This window comes from Vulpes vulpes, chromosome 2 (assembly GCF_048418805.1).
Source record: "Vulpes vulpes isolate BD-2025 chromosome 2, VulVul3, whole genome shotgun sequence".
In the NCBI taxonomy this organism is placed as follows: domain Eukaryota; kingdom Metazoa; phylum Chordata; class Mammalia; order Carnivora; family Canidae; genus Vulpes; species Vulpes vulpes.
Genome location: NC_132781.1, coordinates 121,589,312 through 121,614,405, shown reverse-complemented (window position 1 = coordinate 121,614,405; position 25,094 = coordinate 121,589,312). Strand labels below are relative to the sequence as shown.

Here is a 25,094-nt window from a genome sequence, read left to right as displayed (position 1 = left end):
TCTTCCCCAGGCTCTCACACTTCCATCATGCCACTTAACCACAGTCTGTCTTGTGGACAGTTTCACTTCTTACCCTCCATCAAGCGCAGGGAGTTTGTCTTACTCATTCTGAATGATCATAACAACAAAGACAATAGCTAAAATTATGAGATGCTTTCCATGTGCCAGGAGCTGTGTGCTTCACTCATGATACCTTGTTGCATCCTTATAACGAGCATGTTGGGGTGGCCACTATCCCTGGTCTCATCGTATAGGTACATTGGCTTTCTGGATTGAAATCCAGGAATCCTGACTGCAGAGCCCATGCCTTTGACCACAACCTCACCTTTATTCTTTTTTTTTTTCTTTTTTTATATTCATAGAGACACACACATACACACACACACACACACACAGAGAGAGAGAGAGAGAGAGAGAGAGAGAGAGGCAGAGACACAGGCAGAGGGAGAAGCAGGCTCCATGCAGGGAGCCTGACATGGGACTCGATCCCGGGTCTCCAGGATCACACCCCAGGCTGCAGGCGGCGCTAAACCACTGCGCCACGGGGGCTGCCCACCTTTATTCTTTTACTGTGTTTTGTCAGGTCCCTTATACTTAACAAGGGTGGTTTGATTAAGTGAATGGGGACAGTGACCACGAGAGCAGTGAAGCTCAAGGTCACACTGTAAATCATAATCTCTGAGAGATGACAAACGCAGAATGGTTAGTGGCCACATCTTCTCTTACACATATTAACTAGGAAATAGAGGAGATTTTCAAAGGAAAGCTTTTTGGACTGATGCAGGGGCAAAGGATTGGATAGCAGTTAATTACAACCCAACTGGCTTAGTATGATTTGATTTGGGTGGTGACACGTCCCTCTTACACAGCCCTGTCGCACTAGGTGCCCAGAGCAGAGCTCTTTCCTCTCACATAATCACCATGCCTCTCTGCCTGAGCCTGTGAGGAGATATTTACAAGGGCGACACCCTCTCCCCAACTCACTGGACTGGACCTGTCTACTTCCTTAAGGGGAGAGGTGTGGAGCCCAGGCCCTCCCCTGACAGCTTGCCCTGCTCAGCTCCACACAAACCTGCCTTTGTGAATAAGGGTGGGCAGGCAGGACTTTTGTGGCATCCTCATCTATGGGCGCAGGGCCAGAGGGGGAGACAGGATGAGAAGGGCAGGAAAAGGGAAAAGCTGGTTGCCCAGGGTGCTGTACACAGGCAGCCACCAGTAGGTCAGCCAGCGGGCTTCCCCCATCCCTTGTGGGCATGAACAAGTTGTGTAGGAATGGGCAGCAGCTAGCCATAGATAGCCTGGATGAGCATGGCTCCAGGTTCCAAAGCCTGACTGCAGGAGGCACTTCAATCTTCAAATCGCCCTAAAAGAAGAACTCTGGAGTGTGGACATTTGGCAGTGAGAGAAAGCCCACTCCTTTCTATTGCCCGGGAGGAACTACAAGGTGGGTGGCCTTTCTTCGCTTTATTTCTTCCCCTGGCTTGAGTTTGGCTTATTTTTCTATAGTCTAGACATCCTTATAATGCCACGTTGTCTTCCATATCCTGGCTTCAGTGCTACATTTTTGGGGGGATCATGTCTGAGACATGTTCAGATAGGACAGCCAGACGGATAAATAGGTAAATGTTGGGAATCCTATCTAATATGCTGTGCTTTCTGGTCTCTGATTCAACGATGCCACACTACTGCTGCATTGTGTGAAACCCTACAGCCCAGCTCAGCCAGCATACTGCACTATGCCTTAGGATTTTTAAATGAGCAGAAACAAGTTCTGAGAAGCTAAGACTTCTTCGGCATGCTCCTTAGACCCTGAGAGTCATTCTGTTTTGTTGCAAACCCAGTGAAAAGTCTTAATTCCACAGCTTCCCCAAGGGGTATCTGTAGGGCTCATGATGCTGCTCCAGAGCCAACTCTATGGTAACCGGACCTTGAGGAGGAAACCAGTGGCTGTTAAAGAGTTCTCATCAAATGCCATGCTGGAATGGCTCATGTAACAGTGGAATCCTGTTGGCCAGTGGCACAGAAAAACTTGGGTTTTCCTGACCCTGGGGTTGATACAACGAGGCCAGTGAGCTATTAAAGGTGGAACAAGTAGACTGTAGGATGAGGTCTCACCTCAATACAGAGAGGTGTGCCAGAGAGCCAGCCTGGCGGAGAGTCAATTCCATCCTGGGTCCTCATGAAGTGAAGAGAAATATCAGGAATAAAGAAAGGAGCTAGAAGAGACTATCTGCCAGGAGCTCTGTAGCCTCCCCAGAGGAAAGCCTGTTTATACCACGTGGAGAGGGAATCCATGCCATGGCCTCAGGACCGTCGAGAACTCGGGATGGGAAACACCAGGGAGGTCCGAAGATACGAGGTGACTTTGGTGTGCGAGTTATGTACATGATAAATGTAGACCTTGATTGATTTGGATAAGCTAGACTCAGCAGGTAAAGGTAAGAGGCTTTGAGAAAATCATGCATGTACATGTAGGCCTACTGAGGGAATTCTAGCCAGGACAGAGGCAGACAGCGGAGTGAAGGGAGCAAGGGCACAGGAGGAGTCAGGAAGATGATGGGACAGAGAAGAGCCTCATTGGGGGAGCTCTTGGGTCACTCATGGCTTGAGAAACCTCAGCCAGGTCTGCAGTGGTCTTTCCAAGGGACATGAGCCAGCCCTCTTCCCAAGGCAATTTGTTCCTAAAGTAATGTGTCCAGAGGTGTCAAAGTCCTGAGGAGGGGACTCCTAGGGAGCTGGAAGTCTGGCTCAGGGAGGAGAACAGCAGGGGTGGGAGAGGGTGCAAGGTGAGGCCGCAGTCCCAGAAACACACGAACTCAGAACAGGAGCGCTGATCTGGGTTCTGAGATCCCTTCCCACTGAGGGTCCCAACGGGATGTTTTGTGGTGGGTCTCCCCAGGTATTTCAGGAATAATAATAATAACACTTTTGAGAAAATGTAATCTTGTTATATAAGTAATGCTATTGTTTATGTCTCTTCCGTATCATTATCCAGTATGTGTGCCACGCAGCAATATGCTAAGTACTTTACAGAATTCGACACCATTTTATCCTCCCATAACCCTAGGAAGGTAGGCAATACTGTTAGCCTCCTTACAGAGGAGAGGGAACTGAGGTTCAGAGAGGTGAGGTCGCCCAGCCCCAGGCTCACGGTGAGGAACAGCCAAGTCAAGCTTTGCCCTCAGTGGGACTGAGGCCAGGAACCAGGCTCCCATCCCAGGAAAAGGCGCAACCCGCCTAGAGTCAAGAAAGCAACCCCTAGACATTGACGGAGCCACAACCCAGCACAGGTAGAAGGACCACAAAACACCCCAACTGCCCCTTACGAGACACCTACCTACTTCCATGTTTCATTAAATTTAAGACACCATAAATTGAAAGAAACACTATAATTTATACATACCACCATGAAAAAAATGCCATACTTCCTGATTTTAGAGATGAGAAAATACCCAAAGCAAACTGCCCCAAGGCTTGGGAAGTATGCCATCCTGTGCTGGGAGCTTTGCCCCCACTAGCCCATTTGATCCCAACAACAGCCTTTCCTTATCACTCCTGCTCTTCCAGGCGAAGCTGAAGGGCTTAGTACGATGTGTCCGGTGTGCATGGTCAGTGACACAGAGCCAGGGAGCCGGAGAGCCTTGGCAGGCTTCTGGGCTAAAATGTCTGCCCTTAAGCAGGAGGTAAGACTGCCTCTAAAGGAGACGGGCCATCTTTGTCATCTGTTCTTGCTGGTGGGTGAACAGCTGGGCAAACCAAAAACACGATGGGGGTGCCTGGCCTCAAGAAAAAAGAAAACTTGGCCTTGTTACTCTTCACAGGGTGATCTGCGTCTGGGCTCGCTCTAACCCTCAAGCTCCCCTGAACTCTGGGAGGGTGTCCTCTAGTTGCAAAGTTAGCTGCAACTTTAGAAAGGTCCTTTAGACCTTTAGAAAGGTCCTGCAAGATCTACCCATTCATTTTCTAGCTCATAAGCCTCTTCGGTCTTGGGCCTTTCTCTGAACCATCTTTCCCTTTCCCCCAAATTCTAGTGAGCAATTAGCGCTAGATTCTGTAGCATCATCTTTGACTCTGAACCTTATTCTGCCCATATCTTCCTTGTCTACTCCCATTGCTCCAAGTGTCTTAAGTCTCTAACCCTGCCCTGCCTTGTGCAAGAGCCATGGTCATGTCTTAATCAGTTCCCAGCCGTGTTTCACATCTCCTTCCCGTTATAGGTTTTCTAGAAACCCTGCATATGAAAATGAAAATGTGGGGCAAAAGAGAGGTGGCACAAGGAGGTTGTATGTGTGAGAAAAGTCAACTGGACGAGTTTTTTTGCTTTCATTTTTGACTCCAAGACCTCCATTACCCACCATGGTCTGTATATCTACAAGCCAGCCTCTTGGTCTCCCAACTGTGTCATCATCGTGTATCTTGTTGCCCTCTCTCTTGACCTCTTGGCTATCCTTCCCATAATTTTCCATTGTGAAGTAGGCCATTGTACTGTAATGAAATCTTCCCCATCTCTTTAAAACACCCTCGTTCCCTCTCCTCCCAGCCACTGAGTCAGTCTTTCCCTTCCTTATCTCTTCTCGAAGACTTCCTAACACTGGACATGAAGGATGGTACTTGGCACTTACCCTTTTCCCAATATTACTCCCCGGCTCAACAAGAACTTAAAATCACAACTCGGAACTACCTCCTTGGAACCAGCAAAATCATTGGAAAACACTCGTTTTCTTTTTTTCAGGACTGACCTTCTACTCACTCATCCTCTACCCTTCAGAATGTTTTTCTTTGCTCGACTGTCTCAACTCAGCCCAACTTCCCACAAAGCTCCAGTAAGGGGAACTTTAACAAAATTTCCACTTTCAATATATGCAGACCTTTAATGGATGTTAGATATTATTTGTTTTCAGTGTTTGATCAAAGTGCTAAACCTTCTCGGTATAGGTTTCCTTTTTTGTAAGATCCCCCAAGGCAGAGACACGTCTGCTTCATTCATTCACCCCACACACCACGAGGCTGCAGTAAATATGCGCTAAGTGAATGATGAGTAGCAGTCATCGCTGGATTTTTGTGTCCATTGGATATGTGAGCTCTGTGAAGGCTCATTCAACAAATACTTACTGAGACCCTAGTGTGCCAGGCCTTATGTTAAGCATGGTGGATATAACAATGAACAAAACAAAAGTCCCTGCTCTCCTGGGGTTTACCTTCAAATGGAAAATAATTGTTTAAAAAATCATAAAATAGGTGTCTAGCTACTTAATAACTCTAATAAATGTGTTAGAGAAAGTCCTGAAATGACTGGAAGTTGAACTCATATTTGTCTTAGGAGAGCTGAGGAACTGGGAAAGAGATTTCAGTTAGAGAATGAGATGAGCACATCTTCTCACATGAGATATATCTCTTCTTGAGATATAATTTACATACCACACAATTCACTCATGAAAAATGTATGGCGCAACAACTTTCACTATATTTACAAAGTTGTGCAACTCTTGCCACTATATTCCTTTAGGACATTTTCATCACACTAAAAATAACCCACACCTATTAAGCAGTCACTCCCCATTCAATCCTCTCTCAGCCCCTGGCAGCCACCATACAACTTTCAGCTTCTATGAATTTGCCTACTCCGAACATATCATACAAATGAATCATACAAAATACAATATATTGTGACCACCTTCTTTCATATTACATAATGTTTCCAAGGTTCATCCATGCCGTAGCATGTTATCAATATTTCATTGCTTTTTATAGCTTAGTAATATTCCACTGTGTGGATATACCACATTTTGTTTATCTATTCATCACTTGATGGGCATTTCGGTTGTTTCCATTTTTTGGCTTTATAAAGAGGCTGCTAGGAACAGTCATGTACATGTTTTTGTATGAACATACGTCTTCATTTCTCTCAGGTATACCCCAGCAGTGGGATTGTAGGCTCATCTGGGAACTCTATAGATAACCATTTGAGGGACTGCCAAATTGTTTTCCAAAGTGGCCATACCAATTTTACATTTCCATCAGCAATGTATGAGGGCTCCAGTTCCCCCGTATCCTTAACAACACTTGTAATTATCCATCTTTTGATTATAGCTGCCCTAGTGGATATGAAATAGTAGCTCACTGTGGTTTTGATCTGCATTTTCCTCATGGCTAATTAAGTTGAGCATCTTTTCACATGATGAGAACACAGTTGACACTTGAACAACATGGGAGCAAGGTGGGGGGGTTGACCTCCCATGCAGTCAAAAATACATGTATAACTTTTGGATCCCCCAAAACTTAACTACTAACAGCATACTGTTGACTAGAAGCATGAATGATAATCAACACATTTTGTACATTACATACTGTATTCTTACAATTAATGAAGAGGAGAAAAGAAAATATTATTAAGGAAATCATAAGGAAGAGAAAACATATGTGGAAAAAACCGCATATCAGTGGACCCACGCAGGTCAAGCCCATGTTGTTCAAGGAGTTCCACTGTATTCCTATCACACCTGTGAGGCAGCTCTACTGACTTGGTTCTCAGCACAGTGCCTACATGTCAGGTGCTCAATAACTGCTGCTGAATGAATACAGGTATAGAAGGGAGACATTGGTGCCTTTAGCTTTGGTAGGCCTGGAAGAGGCATGGTGGCAAGAGGGAGAATATTGGCAAATATGAAGCCATGTATTTTGATCCCTCTCACCCCATCCTGTTGCCTTTAAACCATGCTCCATTTGGAACCTCCTTTCCCAGAGGCTGGGTCAGGGAGCCTGTCACACAGAGCCAGTGAAGGAAAAGGGAACACAGAATAAACAGGACTGTAAGTTCAACTGCCAAGATTTGTGGAGAGAAGACTTGCAGAATTGCTCCAGCACCCATGTAATACAGCAAGTCTAGGCCTGACTGTGGCATTTCTATCACTGTGTAGGGGGATGCCCATCTGCCGCTGGAGCATCCGAAGATGGAAGTGGAAAGGAAGGTGTGTGTGTGTGTGTGTGTGTGTGTGTGTGTGTGTGTAAGGAGTGGAGGTGGCTTGGCTGTGGAAACATCCCAATGAGGTGAGGGCAGGATAGCTGGCCCTGAGACATGAGGAGGCCCGGAGGGTTGAGAGTATGGATGGGTGTGATCCAGTAGCAAGTAGGCGTCATTCGTCCTCTGGATCTCCTGCTATCCCTGCATGATGCAGATGCTGAGATGAGAGCCAGAGGCCACTGTGGAGTGACCCTGCTGTGGGGCCATGGGGAGACCTCCTGGGCGGGGAGGCGAGGAGCCCACAGCCAGCAGGGGCTGGTGAGCCAAGTAGCCGCCCTGAGTGCTGACTGCGCCGAGAGAGAACAGGACCTCAACTTGAGATGTGAAGGCCCTGAGTAGGCAGTGACAGGGCAGGCGAAGTGCTCCACCTGAGACCTTGGGCCCCAGAGGCCTGTGAATGAGGGTCTCAGCTTTTCTGGTAAGAGCTCAGGTGACCCTCACTCCCCTTACCTCTAGAAGATACTTTCAAAAGGAATAGGAGGGCAGCCAAAGATGGGGGAATCCAGGGGCAGAGTATTACTTCACAGGACTGTTTAAATTCTTATGCTGGACAAGACTGAGCTGGTTTTCAGCCACCTAAAAGCCGAGGTCTTGTGAGGAAGCCCAGATTATAGACAAACAAAGAGAAACTATAGTCATGCTGTGTGGGGACCCTGTGTCCCTGCCACTGAGGTCTGTTTAAGGCTGGTGAGCGTAGCCTGGAGCTAGCCTGATCTAGGGTGTTGGGGGCAGGGATATGGTCAGGATCTGATGGAAGCTGACGTGTGCTGTGGTGCTTGTGGCCACTTCCGTGCCTGCTCTGGAGTCAGCGGAGGAACAAGAGATTTTCTCTTCTTCCACCAGAAAAATAGCTCAAAGTGCATGCCCTCTGTCATCTTTGGCTAGGGTTCTTTTAGAAACTTCAGGAAGCATTTGGATGGGCCAGGCTAAAGAATCAATGGTCTGGTAAGAGTGGCAGCTCCCAGATTTTGAGTCCTTAACTTTGTTGCAGGCGCTCTGTTCTTATATGGGTCATGGAATCCTTTCAGCCACCCTCTCAGAGTAGGTGCTGTTCTTACTCATTTTACAGATAAAGAAACAGAAGGCTTGGTGAGGTTTCCCAGGACATACTGTGGGTAGTGGCTAGACCAGTATTTGAACACAATGATCTAGCTGCAGAGGCTGGACACTTGAGCGCTGTGTACACTGCCTCTTGTTTTTCTGACTTAAAAAATTCCCCTAGAATTAAAGCAAGATCTGGTTAACAGCTTTTTACTGAAAAAAAAAATTTTTTTTAATGTTATTGTTTTTTATCTGAAAGAAAAAAATGCTTGCCTGGAATATAGTCAATAATATTATAGTAATGTATGGTCACAGATGGTAATTATGCTTACTGCGGTGAGCATTTTGCAATGCATAGAATTGTTGAATTGCTATGTTGTGTGCCTAAAACTAATATAATATTGTATGTCAATTATAGTTTAATAAAAATAATACCTGCCCATTTCACAATAATAAGGATGATTAAGTACAAAATGATGTGTAACTAAAGTGGTAGAGAACTTGAGTGAGAATTATTTTCAGTCACTTTTCTCCTAGCACAAACCAATTCCAGCCAACTCAAAGCCTCAGCTTTGTTGATTATAAAATTATCCCCAAAAGATAATATATCCCACTCAGCTTAAAGCATGTGTGCTTTTACCCACCCATCTATCCACCTACCCATCCACCCATTTACACACCCATCCACCCACCTATCTATCCATTACCCACCCATCCATCTACTCATCCATCCACCCACCCATCTACCCATTCATCCACCCAACCACCTATCCATTCATCCATCCATGCATCATCTATCCATCTACCCACCCATCCACCCAACTACCCATCCATCTACCCACTCCCTGTCTACCCAATTCATCCACCCATTCGCCTATCCATCATCCATTTACTCCCCCAACCACCTATCTATTCATCCATCCATCCACTCACCCATCTACCCATCCATCCATCATCCATTCATCTATCCATCCATCCATCCATCCATCCATCCATCCATCCATCCATCCAGTTTTTCACCTCACAATTACTACTATGTGCCAGCTCCTGGGGAGCCAAATGAACAAAGCAGTCCTTTCCTTTGAGAACACTACAGCTGGAGCAGAACCTTCCCCAAATACAATGTATACAAGTGCTAGATGGTGGTTCAGCCTGTGTGGAGTGCAGAGTAGACAGAGAAAAGGAGTGAAGAGAGGCCACCATGAGAAGGAGGGATTTCATCTGGAATGAACTAGGCACTGCATCTTCTCTTCCTTCAGGTTTCAGCCTAAGCGTCATCTCCTCAAGGAGTCCAGCCTGACCATTTATTCTAAAGTTCTTTATTCTCTTATTCTAAACTCTTTATTCTCTTAGTTCCTTGATACTGAATTTTAGTTTGTCCTTTAAAGTGTGTGTGTGTGTGTATATTGGGGGTGGGGAGTCTGTAAGGTCCCAGGTTCTATGGGTCCCATAAAGGCAAGGACCATGACTTGTTTTCACAAAAATGTCTTTAAGGTTTGCAAATAGTGGGTGCTCAGTTTGTTGCCTGAATGAATAAAGTCCAAAACTGGATCACAAAGAGCCTTGAATGCCAGATTAAGAAATCTGGACTTTGCCTGTAGGCAGTGAAGAATAACGGAGGTCATCGGAGCAAGGATGAAGCCTGATCAGGTTTGTGGTTTGGGGGGGACAAGGCTGGAGATGTTGTGGATGAGGTAAGAGGAACAAGCTATATAGAAAAAACTAGAAGCAACTGCCTTTGATAGAGGTCGAGATTTTTGCTGGCCTGACTCAAGACAGGGACGGTGGGGAAGGAAAGGAATGAAAATGTAAGGAATATTTAGGTCAAATCATTAGGAGAAGCCTGTGGGTACTGAAGGAAGGGGGGTATGACTAAGGTCTGTGGTTTGGGTGACTTTGTACCACTGTACTGTCATTAATTACTGCAAAAGCAGTTTGGGATTTTGGAGACATAAGTGAAACCTGAGGCAGAGAAGGGCACTCAGGAAGACAAGGATAGATGCTGGACTCCAAAGGATTGCTAAGGAAAAGAAGCCAGCACAGGGCCCTGAACAAGGCCAATGTAAAGAGAAAGAAGACCTAGAAGCTCCAGTGACCCATTATACATCTAGCTCTCTTTTTTTATGGCTGCCTGATATTTGCTTGGCTGTATACTTTATCATTCCATTACTGTGCACATGGTTTTCAAATTCCTGCTATTATCTGTGGTTTTTAAAAGGATGTTATTTATTTATTTATTTATTTATTTATTTATTTATTTATTTAAGAGAGAGTATGAGCCACAGGATGGGTGCAGGGGGTGGGGGCAGGCAGGGGAGAGGTGATGGAGCAAAGGGAGAGGACAAGCCGACTCTGCACAGAGGATGAGCCTGATGCGGGACCTCATCCCATGACCCTGAGACCACGATCCAAAACCAAGAGTGGGACACTCAACCAACTCAGCCACCCAGGTATCCCTTCTGCTATTACTAATAATGCTGCTGTGAACCTCACACAGGGACCTGTGGGCATGGGTGTGAGTCCTGCCATAGGACAAATTTTTTTTTTAAGATTTTATTTATTTATTCATGAGAGAGAGAGAGAGAGAGAGGCAGAGACACAGGCAGAGAGAGAAGCAGGCTCCCCACAGAGAGCCCAATGCGGGGCTCGATCCTGGGACTCCAGAATCACTCCCTGAGCCAAAGGCAGATGCTCAACCACTGAGCCACGCATGCAGCCCAGGAAAAATTCTTAATATCAAATTTGCCAGCCACAGAGTCTGCACAGAGCATGCTGTCTTTTCCGCATATTTGTTGACTCTATCTGCTCTTCCCTGAGGGCTTACAAATAAAAAAGGTAGGGAAGATGTATTTCTAAAGAAGCTTGTAAATTGAAACAAGGATTTAAAGTATCCTTTAAGCTGTAAAGCTGGCAAACATACAGCTTTCTTTTTCATCAAGATGTTGTAGGTAAGGACCACAACTCACCTGGCCATGTACCTCTTATTCATTAACTTGATAAATACAGAACACATACACATAACTCTCAGAAGGATAAAGTAAGTCAACCCTTCTTGATTTGATCACCCACTATCTAGGTGTGGGATCGATATTTGAAGATACTGATTCTCGAGGGCCCATTTAAACATATTAAAACAGTTCATGGTGTGGGAAATTTGTTCACAGATTTCAGGGAGACCAAAGGTTGAAGGCCATTAAAAAAAAATTTTTTTTTAAAACACGATTCTACTCTTGGGGTTTGGTGCTTAATCTGTGAAATCATCAGTTTAGTTATAGTTTCAGAAGAGGATTCTTTGGGGGATGCCTGGGTGGCTCAGTGATTGAGCATCTGCCTTTGGCTCAGGGCGTGATCCTGGGGTGCTAGGATGGAGTCCCACATCCGGCTCCCTGTGAGGAGCCTGCTTCTCCTTCTGCCTATGTGTCTGCCTCCCTCTCTGTGTCTCTCATGAATAAATAAGTAAATGTTTTTTAAAAAAGAGGATTCTTTGGTACAGAGAGAGAAACCCTCTCTCATTCTTACAGAGGATGTGAAAACATGTAGAAGAAATAAAGACATAACATAAACAGCCTCTTCTAGAGACCTGCTGGTTCAGCCCGGCCCTTGGCACACTTAGCTCGGAGCGCCCTCTTCTGGCCCCCGGCTCCACGGCACCATCTGGGACCCAGCCCACCAAGGGCAGTCAGACCAGTCTGATTTTCAAGTTCAGAAAGCTGCTCTAATCTCCAATTCCAACGTCAGCAGGTTGTCTTTCTTCTACTTCAGCCACTGAAACTCCAAGAAATTCTTTTTCAATATTTGTGCTACATTACTGTCAGAAATACATTCATAGTTTTGGATAAGTGGGAACTAGATCTAGAAGCCAAAGAGAATGGCAAACAGTTCTATGTGTCGTTACCTAATGCATTGGAGCAATATATGCTTACGATGAAGGCTTTCTAGAAAGCCGTCAGAACTTACAGTTAGCCTCATATTTCCTGAATTAATTAAACAAATATTTGCAAAGCAAATTTTATGTACATGCCAGGGAGTGTGCTAAGAGCAGATTGACAGTGGGGGACAAGGTGAGGGTAGTGTCACTTTAATCAAACATGTGTGATAAATGAGGTGGTGTTTTTATTGCAAAATGCTTGGCAATCTCTGAGCACCATAATGGGTCACCAGAGCTTCAAAGTTCTTTTACATTACTGTTAATCTATCATGTGCTACTACTATTAAATTTAACTAGGCTAATCCTCTTACTCAGAAATGGTTTCTCTCAACCTCTTAAAAGGGACTATTCAAACCTCCAAGGAACATGCTTATGGTCTGTTATGAGAGGAAGGAGGAGCCAGGATGAAAGCAAACAACTTTTCCCAACAGCTGCCTGTTTTCCTTGGAGCTGGGGTGGGTAGAGCTGAGGCCCAGCCCTGCTTGGATGTGAGAGTCTGCGGTTACCTGGCAATATCTTCATCAAACTCTCCTGGGTGAGCACCAGGCCTATAACCCACAACATGCCCCTCATCTTCATCCTCCAGACAGAAGAGAAGCCCCATTCATGTTCTCTCTCCTCCTCCCCCCCCCCCCCGCCCCCGCACCCTACTCTTTTCTCCCTTTCAGGTATGGAAGCCCTACAACCCATTTGCCAGACTGAGGGACTCCAGATCCTGGACAGGGCCAGCCCCAAAGAAGGGGGTGCTTCCAAGTAACCAGACTACAACACTTACAGAGTCAAAATCAGCACTGACAGCAGTGGGGAATGAGCCAGGCAAGGTCATCCAAGAGAGATAAGGAAATGACGCAAGGCCGCGGGCTGTAAAGGAGCCAAATCTCAACACAACTTCCAGTGAGATTCCATCAGTTATTTCTGCTCTTTTACTAACCTTCAGATGAACCTCTGAGCGGCAGATGTCCCTTCCTCCCTTCTCTTGGATTTGTAACTGTAATACGATGCTTCTTTGAGAAAGTTCATGGATCCCTCTATTCTGTGATCCAAATTATATCCAAAACTTGGCTTTTTAAAAAAGCTAACCTCTTGTCTAAAATCCCTCCAGATCTCCAAGGATGGGAGTAGAATAACTGTGTTTTGTGGGCTCACTCCATCCTAAGTTCTGAGTTTTCAGGTGCCCTTCCCGAGGTTACTCTATCTCAGTAAATCCAGTACATTCAATTCAACTCACCAAATATTTACTGAGATGAGCACTGTGTTAGAAACACCTGGACGCTGCCCTTGGGAAATTCACAGACCAAGGGATGAGAAAGATAAATAAACAAATCATTTCAGTCCAGTGTGGTAAGGGCAATGACAGAATTATCTACAAGGCAGCACTTTCAAGCCACTGCTCTCACAGAGTTAAGATCTGGAGGGAAAGCCAGACATTAATCAGAAAATTGCACAAATAAAAGTAGGATTTCAGTTCTGACTAGTACCCTTGAGGAGAGGTAAGCAGAGTCAACTGAGCTTTAATGGGACATCTTGCCTGGGAGGTCCACTAGGGCATTCTTGAAGAAATCACAATTAAAATATGAAAGATGGGTCAGGGAAGATTAGGTGAAGAGTAGAGTAAACAGTAGCCCGGGCAAGGGGAAGAGCTTGTGCAAAGGAACTGTGGCAGGAGAGCACAGTGATCCAAGGCACCAAACTGAAGCTGGTAGGGCTAGAGCCCAGGGTTGGGAGGGGCATATGGGGTGGCTGGGCCAGAGAAGTCAGCAGGATCCCACATACTGTGGTCAGCCGTGGCCTTGGCTCATTTCCTCATCGGTATCAAGAGATCAGAGCAGCACCTGCCTCATAGGAATAAGTGCATTCCATTTAGCACCTCCAGGAGTATGCTCTAACACCAGCTGCCCTTACTATTGTACTCATCATCCTCATCATTTCACCAGGATGAGCCTATGGATAAGGACCCTGCTGGCCTAGCTCAGATATTTCTTTTTAATACTACACACTGACTATGCAGGCACAGTTCCACAGAGGTCTCAGAGACCACAGAAATTAGCATAAATCCTATAAGGGTAACCGCTGGCTTTCTGGAGACATTCTGAATGAATGACCGGCTGGGCTGCTGACCACAGGGCTTATAAACAACCACCAAGAGTTTATTCTCAAATACCCAGAAAAAAACCGAGACAGAGGAAGGAGGACGGTGCCTCCTGAGAGAAAGCTGTCTATAAATGGAAAATTACACTGAAAGCAAACAAATCTTATTTGATGTGAACCCATTTTTGACTCTGTCTGGAAATCCAGGGCAGAAGGAAGTGGAAGGGACAGGGAGTGAGCAGGTGTGCCCAGGCTGAGGCTGCCTGCTGGGGACCAGTGGGTACTGTGACCAGGATGATGAGAAAGGGCTACAGCTGGCTGCCAAGGCACCCACACCTCAGGCCAGACACTGGACAGACCCAGACGCTCCTGGGCTGCTCCTGGGATGTGACGCACACCCAGGCTGCAAATGTTGGCCCAGGCTGCGGTGGGGAGCAGGGAGATGGGGAGGGGGGCAGGAAACACAGGAGAGGCTTCAGGGGTGCACAAAGAGCAGAGCTGAGTCTCCTGGGCACTTCTGTTTCCTAAAATGGGTTGTTGTAACATTGCATGGGATAAGGTACCTGGGTACGTGCACAGTAGATGTCATCTCAAAAAAACCAACCAGTATGAGGCGCCTGGGTGGCTCACTAGTTGAGCGTCTGCCTTCATTGGCTCAGGTCATGATCTCAGGGTTCTGGGACCAAGTCCCACATTGTCAGGCTCCCTGCTCAGCGGGGAGTCTGCTCCTCCCTCTCCCTCTCCCCCCTGCTCATGCTCTGTCTCTCTAAAATAAATAAATAAATAAATAAATAAATAAATAAATAACCAACCAGTCTCTCTTTAGAGCAACTTCAAGCCTCCATTAATGATGGCTTTTAGTTCTGCATCTCCACACCATTTGCTGCATGGCACAAGGAAATTTCTGAACATCTCAGTGCCCCGTGTTTCTCCTTAAAAGAGAATCATGACCCTCCAATTTAAGTGGCTCTACTTCAGAAATATTAACAACAGTAAGAGGTAACGTTTGGTGACTCTGACATGTTTTCTCTATATGCCAAACACAGGTAAGAAGCTTCCCGGTTACAGCCTCAGTTCTAAGGCCTGGAGTGAGAACGTCTAGGTTCGAATTCCAGACAGTTCCCTTCCTGGATCTGTGGCCTTGACCGATTATTTAGCATCCCTGGGCTTTAGTTTCCACATCTGTAAGGGAAGGGGTGGGGATTGCTCATGATTCCTATGTTACAGGTTTCAGAAAGGACTAGATGAGGTAGTGAAGAGAGGCATTTAGCAGAGCGGCTGGTACCGAGCACTGAAAACATCCACGCTTATCATTATTACAAATTCTCGGTCTCTGTGATCCAGAGCCCTATATCACAGCCCAGGGGAGTGAGGCTAAGAAAAATAACCTGTCCACACGGTGGAATATCCTTTAGCACTAAAAAAAAAAAAAAAAAAAAAAAAAAAAAGCTATCGAGCCAGGAAAATACAGGAAGGAAACTTATGTGTATGCTATTGAATGAAAGGAGCCAATCTGAAAAGGCTACACATTGTATGATTCCAACTATGGGACATTCCGGAAAAGGCAAAACTAAGGAAGTAGGAAAAAAGATCAGTGGTTGCCAGGAGGCTGGGGTGGGGGGAATGAATAGGCAAAGCACGGAGGACTTTTAGGGGAGTGAAACTCTTCTGTATGATATGTATGATACTATAGCAGTGAGCCCATGTCATTATATGTTTGTGCCAAGCCTCAGAATGCCCAGCACCAGGAGTGAGCCTGATACAAACTGTGCACTTCGGGACATTATGATGCATCAGTGTAGGCTGACCGTGGTAACAAATGGACCTGGCAGGGATGCTGCTTTTAGGGAGGCACCAAACATGTGGGCAAGGGCAGATGGGAACCCTCTGTGCCTTACTCTCAATTTTGCTGTGAACCTGAAAACTCCTTTAAAGACATAAAGTGTTAATTAAAAACAATCAAAAAAAGTTCAGTGACATAGCTCCTAAGAGGCAGAGCTGGGACTCAGGCTCCTATAATCTGACCTCTAAGCCACCCAGCTGTGGTGGCGATTTAGGCTCCTCCAGGCTGATGCAAGTCACAGGAGAAAGGTGGATTGAGATGCAGGGAAGAAAGATAGTGGGCAGTCTTGGGTCAATTTTCCCTCTTCCTTGTCTGTAGATGGGACCCCCTCCCCACCCCTGCAGCAGTTTCCCCTCTGCCTCTGGCCTCCTGGCCTCACACCACTGGCCCTGCCAGGAAGGCACTCATGGGGAAGAGGTGTGGATACAGCCATGCTGTTTGTATGTTAACACACTCACCTCCTCCACAGGGATAACTCGGGCGGTGCACGTGCTATGAGGGAGCTTGTGTGTGTTAAGCTATATATTTACACTTAGAGTTTAAAATGTTTACCCTTCAGACTCAGCCCTGCACCTCCACTATGAGGACTTCCCATTATCCCCTTTAATACATTTCTAGAACCTGCATCTTACAGCTGATTTTATGTGCTAATCATATTTTCCCATGAGAAGAATGGGGTGACTGAGGGCTACATGTTGCAGATCTCCATCCATGTGATATGAAAGCAACATCTGGTTACTCTAAACCTCAGTTGTAGTTTCAATAATGGGCTGTGACCCAAATTATAAAATGTGTATGTATGGATTACAGTGGGGGATAAACATTGATGCTCACCACCACTATCCTCATTTGGTGGCCATCTAGGAATTTTTAAGTTATGGGTTAAGAAGGTGATGTGCCTGAAATCATCTGATCCTCACACAATTCCTTTCAGTTAGGTACTATTATATATTGTAGATGAGGAAATTGAAGCTCGGAGAGGTTGTGTAACTTTCCGAGGGCACAGAGATGCTAAGTGTTGGACTCCACAGAGTATTTTTCACTGCCATGGTCACCTGTGCTGGACTTGTGAACTTCCTGCACATATTACCTTGATACAGCTCCATGGATTTCTCGTTGCCTTCTACTCCAAATGTCACATCCTAGCATAGCGCCTGGCCCAGGTTGCTGCCAATCAAGGCTCCTCTCCATATCTCCCTCCTAACACCCCCCCTCCACCCCAACCCCTCTCAGAAGAACCATCTCTCTCTCTTCTCTCTCTCCTCTCTCTCTCTGGTACTTCCTAAACCTGAGGATGCCAAAGAACCCCGTGGAAAGGATTATTATAATGGAGACTCAGAAAGTCTGAGGCAGGGCCCAAGAATCTGTATTTATAACAAATGTCCCACATAATTCTAATTTTGATGTTTCTTGGATTGTACTTTGAGAAACACTAATTGGCAGATTTCTAGGGAAAATTAATTTTTCTTATTTAAAACATCTGCTAAGGTGATTCAGAGGGGCACTTGCACCCCAGTGTTTATAGCAGCAACATCCAATAGCACAAATATGGAAAAAGCCTAAATGTCCATCAACTGATGAATGGATAAAGAAGATGTGATGCGGTGTATACATATAATGGAATACTACTCAGCTATCAAAAATAATGAAATCCTGCCATTTGGGACAATGTGGATGGAACTAGAGGGTATATGCTAAGCGAAATAGAGAAAGACAAGTACCATATAATTTCACTCATGTGGAATTTAAGAAACAAAGCCGATGAACATAGGGGAAGGGAAGGAAAAATAAAATAAGACAAAAACAGAGGGAGACAAGCTCTTAACTTTATACGCAAATCATGAATCACTAAATTCTACTACTAAAACTAATAATACACTGTATGTTAATTAAATTGAATTTAAATAAATTTAAAAAATAAGACACCTATTAAAAATACAAATGGTGAAAAATTCAGAAAGTTCAAAAAAGGAGTACCTGAGTGGCTCAGTTGGTTAAGGATCTGCCCTTAGGCTCAGCTTGTGATCTCGGGGTTCTGGGATTGAGCCCTGCATCAGGCTCCCTGCTCCCTGCTCAGCTCAGCAGGGAGTCTGCTTCTCCCTCTCTCCTGGCCCCTCTCCACCACTTCTGCATGTGCATGTTCTTTCCCTCTCTCTCTCAAATAAATAAAACCCTTTAAAAAAAAAAGACAGTTCAAAAGAATAGACTCAATCTCTTTTCCCTGCAGGCGGCTGCTGCTGCCTCTTCTCCTTCTCCTTCTTCTTCTGCAGGCAGCTGCTGCTGCTTCTTCTCCTTCTTCTTCTCCTTCTTTCTTCTTCTTCTTCTTCTTCTTCTTCTTCTTCTTCTTCTTCTTCTTCTTCTTCTTCTTCTTCTTCCTTTCTTCTTTTTTAAGATTTTATTTATTTGAGAGAGAGAGAGAGAACATGAGGAGGGAGGAGAGGAGAAGGGAGAAGCAGACCCCTCACCAAGCAAGCAGCCCTACATGGGGCTCCATCCCAGAACCCTGGAATCATGACTTGAGCTGCAGGAGACACTTAACTGACTGAGCCACCCAGGCGCCCTACAGATTTTTTCTTGATAAACATTCTCAAGTCTCTCATTCGAGAGAAGCTGCTCTCCCTTCTTACTCCCTTAAGACATGAATTTTTTTTTGGTTGGACCCGTCATTCCCGGGAGGGTGATGTGGGCTCACCGCTCCCACGTCCTCATGTGGACTCAAGCCTCTTGTCCCCTCTCCTGGTTCCCCCATCCAGGCACTGCCAGAGACAGACCTCAAGACTTTTCTGCAAATCTGATTATGTTTGGCGGTCTTTCTTGACCTTGTCCCCTGCCCGTACTTTTGGAAACATTCCTTATCAATCCCTTTTCTCATGTCAGCACCTCAGCTCATCTCCTCTCATGTCATCCTGGGGCTCTCCCATGACCCACCAACTCTGTCTTCTTCTCTTCTCTCTTGTTTTTCTTTTCACTGATGACCTTACCAAGCCCCTAGATGCCAACCCTCAATGCGCATTTTGGGGAAGATGCCCACTTCCTCTTGAATTCTCTTTCTATGGTTTCAGAATCGCCTTCCCAATTGTCTGAGGGACATGCCCACCTCAAAGTCCTACCGATAGAACAAACTTGTCCTGCCAAGTTCAAAGTACTTAGTCCTTGGGAATTCCGTATTTCTGCTAGGTCAGTTCTTCTTAAATTGAATATGCACACAAGTCACCTAGGGTATCTTGATGAACTGCAGATTCTGGTTCTCTAAGTCTGGGATGGTGCCTGAGATTCTGCATTTCTAACAAGTACCTGGGTGATTCCTGTGCTGCTGGTCCAAGGATCCCACCACAAATAGTAAGATGCTAGAGACATTTCCATTCCCTAGGTCAGTATTCCTAACTCTGTCTTAAACTTAGAACTACCTGGGGCTCAGGCCAGGTATAACATGGTTTAAAAATATGCATATAGTTAGAAGATTCAAATTAATTAACACTTCTTTTGCCTGACCCCAGCCCAGACAAATGAATTAGGATTTCTGGGTGTGTGGTCCAAGCCACCTGTGTGTCATGAATAAGTACCTGTGCAGGCTAGGATTGTGCTAAGTACTGAAGAGATGGTGGTAAGATAAAGCCCTTGTGGAGCTTACCTGTTAGTGGAAGTGGTGGTGATGAAATGGAAAAATAAACATCAATATTGGAGAGCATTTCAGATAAAGGCTACAAAGGAAAAAGTAGAGTTTTGAGTAGAGAAAATCTGAGAGGAGCTGCTTTAATTAGGGTGGTCAGGGAAGGTCCTTGTGCAGGGAGGACATCTGAGCTGACAAATGGACATGTAAAGGTCTAAGGACAGAGAAGCATTTCAGGCTGAGGGAACAGTGTTTCAGGGAGATGGAACAACAAATGCAAACGTGGTGTGGTAGGTCCACGTTTTGGCAAGGAAGAGAAGGAAAGCCAGTGGTGTAGGTAGAGCGCAATGAGTAAAGGGGGAACTGTGAGGGATGAGGCTACAGGGCACCATCTTCCCAAGGAGAGAGTAATAGTACGCCACTAGAGGGTTCTACTGGAGCAAGGCCATGTAATCTGACTTAAGCAAGCTGCTCTAGGAGGAGGCCAAGGGTTAAAATAGGAGGCAGGTGTGAAATGGTGGCTTGGAACACATGGTAGTAATGGAGAAGTCAGAAGAGGACAGACAGAGGATAGAGGCTGGAGCAAGAAATAATAGAACTTGCTGATGAACAGAATGGGCCTCGGCAAAATCGAGACAGAAAGACTTCTCCCCGTTTTTCAGTTGAGACATCAGAGACATTTACTAAGATTTGAAATACTTGAGAAAGAAAGGCTGGAGACTGCAATGAGGGAAATCAACAACAACAACGTCTATGTGATCTTAAGATAAGTATTGGACATCCAAGTGGAGAAGCTGAACAGGAAGTGGGATATAAGATCTACCTAGATTATCTTTCCAGCCTTACTCCCTTTCCCCAAGAACCCATTATATATGAGCCCCTCCTAATTCAAACTGTCTTGATTCCCATTCTCACCATGCATTTTTCTAACCCTGTTCTTCCCATGCTGTAGTCTCTGTCCAATGTACCTTCAGTTTTGGCCTTTTGAGGCCCTAGTCCCACATACAAACCATCTCAATTAACCACTGCTTCCTAATATCTCTGTCATCAGTGAGCTGTGCTTCCTGGGGATTCCAATAAAAAACAAGGCATCAGGGTCACATTTTCCCCCATGAGTTATTTCTGTGTGTTTACCTCGTCTGCTGGGCTGCTAGTTCCTGGAGGGCAAAGCTTGCCTCCCATTCTTTTATCATATCCTCCATGATATCCAGAAATGTGCCCAGCACACAGAAGGCTATTCATTAAATGTGTGGAATAAATGAGAATGAGGACACATCCTGAGATGATCGATCACCTGAGGTTAATCTAGTCATCAGTGATCAAAGGTGACAGGTTTCCTTAACCCCGGAGGAAGTGATGACTGCTGAGTATCTGGGTCATTGGTATAGAACTACCTCATACAATGCTGAAAGTCTTGACATGCGTATGTTGTTGTTTACCTCTAAATAGTAATGCATGCTTTAGGACAAGAGTATATCCTTTAAAAAAAAAAACTGAATATGGACACCTGAGTGGCCAATGGTTGAGCATCTGCCTTCAGCTCAGGTCATGATCCCGGGGTCCTGGGATTGAGTTCCACATCAGGGTCCCCTTGGGGGGCCTGCTTCTCCCTCTGCCTAAGTCTCTGCCTCTCTCTGTGTGTCTCTCATGAATAAATAAAAAATTTTTAAAAATCTGAATCTACTGTATGAACTCACTAAAGAAGTCTATTATTAGAAAAGCTGGTGGTATGTTCTTTCCCAAGAGAAAAACTCCCTTTGTAATTATCACCACTGCTGCCCCCATATGGCCCAAGTTGGTAAGACTGGACTGTGGTGTCTTTTGCTTTCTGTGGGTGCATGTCTATTATGCTGGAGCACTGGTGACTGATGTTTAGCCCAGGTTACTTTATAACCTCATGCCAAATTTGTTCATTATAATCAGATTGATTTATTATAGCACATTTTGCCTTGTGGCATGCAAGCCATGGATTCTGCACTGGGTAAGAATGGCAGGTCAGATATTGGGCAGTGGGCTCTTGGTGTGCAAGCTGGAAGACACCGAGAAAGTGAGAGAAAAAGAAGAAGGAAATGGAGAATAGTGGCTATGAAGGGAGGCTGGGGTGTGGCCAGAGCTCACTGGGTGCCAGAAGTAAGGGATCATTCCTGGAAGAAGGCCATGGAAGCTGAGTGAGATTAACAGAGAAACAACACCAGAAAGTATGGACGAGTAATGGAGGCTGTGGGAGGAAAGTGATCAAAGAACATTATCAGCTCCAGCAGCAATCATCTAGTGAGTGTTGATTATGTGCCAGGCATTGTGATAAAAGCTTTATACAGATTGTCTGATTTACTTTTCCCATGACCTTGTAGTAGATACAAGTAGATATTTAACCCATTTTACAAATTAGGAACTTGAGGATCAGAGGAGTTAAATAACTTACTCAAGGTCACAGAGCTAGAACAAACAAGCTGGGATTCAGACCCAGGTTTGTTGAATGCCAGAGTTTACATTTGCAACCACTGCTTTATACCACCTGTTCATATGGATCGAGGGGCATTTCTTCCCACTGAGCTTGCTGTAGGCTGAGAAACACAGTGTCTTCCAATACCCCAAAGAGCAAGGTACTGAGTGATGAGCTAAGTTAGAGGTGTTGTTCAAAAGCCCTGCTATGACTGAGCTGTCTGCCGGGGCTGAGGGTGCTCAGGGCGGAGATGCTCTCATCCATCATCAGGGAATACTCACTCCATTGTGTCGGGCCCCACCTAAATGTTTTTTTTATTGTCTGCTCTCCACCATGAGTAATGCCACTTTCCATTTTAAGCTGGGAGCTTCAGGAGATGACCGAGTTATAAGCCAGAGTTTAAAGCTAAGTGCTGCCTGGGGGATTACTCACCCACTTCAAGACGCGGCCAACATCACACCCTCCCACTCAAGATGCTGCTGGAATATCCCCTTCCTTGCCAAAGCCTAAAGGAAATCTGGCTTCCCCTAGAATCAGACTGGGCATGGTGCCAGGTTATCAGAAAGCTGGCAAGTTAACTGATTCTCCATGTGAAACTACTGTGGTTGCTCTGGTCCCCACTTGTGTGGCAAGGTTTGCTTGCCTGTTCATCCATGTGGCATGTGCTGAGGGCCTACTACATACCAGGCACTCTGTTACCTGATAGAGATACTGCAGCGATATAGATGGCTTTAGTCCCGGTCCTCACAGAGCTAACAGTCTGGGGAAGATGAGAAGACAGTTCTAATATGATGTCATAACCAGGAAAGTGTAAGAAATGATAGGACATAAGAAGCACAGAGAGTTTAAAGCACTAACAGCTGAAGGATTTATGCTGGAGTAGAAGCTGGCTAGGTTTCTTAATTGTGAGCAACCAAAATTGATTCTGACTACTAATAAATAGAAAAAGAATCTAGAGAACCTGGGGTTGCCCAAAGAAATCACTGCAAGGTGTGGTGGTCCAATATCACAGGAAGGGTGTAGCCAGACCAAGACCCTGGGGGGTAGGCAACCCCTCACAGAGGAGATGTGGCTTCACATAGTGGGCAGTCAAAAGGATGACAAATGTCCAGGACAACAGGTAGAAGTAGGGAAGGTAGGGAGGAGAAGCCTGTCTCAGAATGACCTAAGATAGTCTGAGTCACAGAAACCAAAAGGAACAGTTTAAAGAGAGCGCTGGCTTACTGAGGGAAGCAGGCAATGGGGCCAAGCAGCCAGGCTCCCAGGGGTTTCTGGAGGGAGTGAAGTTTGCTGCTCAACCAGACTTTGAAGCTTCTGTGGGGAAACGAGCCCTGTGCCAGCAGGTAAGGAGGAATTACATTCTAAGCCTTTCTCTCTTTTTTTTAAGGGATCCTGAGGCCATTATGGAAGGCCCCAGTTCTCAAAGGATGCCTTAAACTTATAAAAGCCAGTTAAATCAGAAAAATGTCTTCCATATAACGGTTGTAAAAGATAGCAGGGACAAGCCAAGGAGATACTAATGATAATAGCCAACGTTTACTGCTTGTGCTAACATGAACTTACATGCATTATTTCATTTACTCCTGATAATAAGCCTATTAGTTTACAGACAAACAGACGGAGACGCAAAGATTATAGATGACTTGGCCAAGGTCCCGTGGTTAGCAGATGGTGGCGCGGGATGCAAATGCAGATCTGCTTTACTGTAACTAGAGTCTGCTGACGGGAGCCATAGAACGGAAAGGTCAGAGGAAGAAAAACAATCATGTTAGAAAGAGTCTTTTTTTGTGTGTGTGCTAAGTGCATCATAAGGGATTGGAAGCCTAGTCCCTCATGTATTACCTCTTATATGGGTACCATGTTGAATCTTAAGGATAGCAATTGCTCCCAATCGAGAAATTTTCAGATTTTATCTGAAGAGGAGAAGGCCTGTTGTTCTAGAGGGAGCCATGAGTGAAGAATTTGTAGCAGTAAGTCAAGGCATGGACCCCTAGACTATAGTGAGAGGGTACAGAACATTTTTAATGGATTTTCAAAATGAAAACTTCTCTGTACAAATAATACATGCTATTTGTGGAAAAAAGGGAGGGAAATATGGAAAAATACAAAGAAGAAAACAAAAGTCATCTATAACCATACCATTCAGTGGTGGCTGTTGTCACATTTATGTGTGTGTGCGTGATTTGTATTCTCACTTTCCAGTATATATATATATATATACTATATATACCTATATAGTACTGTCTTTTAAAATCAGTTCTTCATATCTGAAATAATTGTTATTGCCTTGATTTCATCCTTTCCCTCAAGGAAGAATTGTATCAGAATGTTCAATTTTGCAAATCTGTGTGAGTATCAGTTCACAGAGTACAGGGTAGTATGTAATGCAAGCCGGTTTGTTCAAATAAGTGTGTAGATGACACGGGGCTTCCTGCATCTAGTGTATGTGAAAATGCCTGGTTCTTTAGGGAAGACTTTGTTGTTCATCATTCCCAGACATTTCTAACCAGTAAGTGTTACCTGAAAAAAGTCTAACATAATGATTAACCTCATCATTTATTAGATAATCATTTATTTATCAGCAGAGATTTATTTCACAATCTACCATATGGATAACATTCAAAAATGTTACATAGACAGAAACTAGAAGAGCAATTTCTGGGACTGAGATCCAAGCAGAATCCTGGTTCTGATCCCTCTTCCCCCTCCTCGAGCCTAGGGGACCTCATCTCCTTCCACATCCCCGCCAAAGGCAGTTTGAAACGCCACCATCCAACACACACAGAAATTTCACTTGCTGGGGCAAAACTGCAGCTTGGCCTCTCCAGTCCTCTCTGAGTATCTCCTCTGGGAGCCCACGGGGCTCGAGCCAGCACGCAGCCAGGTCTAGTAGGTTGCTGCTGTAGTCAACTCCTGGCATACCTAGTGCCATCTGTCTCTTGTCCTTTCCCCGACTCATCAAGACAGAGTTCCACCCGTGCAGGAGCCCTGCGTGCTCCCCCTGTGCAGCCGGGACATCTGTTTTGAGTTGAGAGTCAGTGGCTGGTCAAGCACTTGCACGATGCAGCTGGATTTGTGATGTAAACAAAGGAGCTTGCATGTGAGTTTTCTGACCCTGAG

At 45.2% G+C, this 25,094-nt stretch overlaps 1 protein-coding gene across 3 annotated transcripts in view; it reads left to right on the top strand.

The window, feature by feature from the left end:
- The window catches only part of FGF1 (fibroblast growth factor 1), an 86,853-nt gene that overhangs the window by 16,113 nt on the left and 45,646 nt on the right, over positions 1-25,094 (top strand). The gene's annotated exons all lie outside the window — the stretch shown is intronic.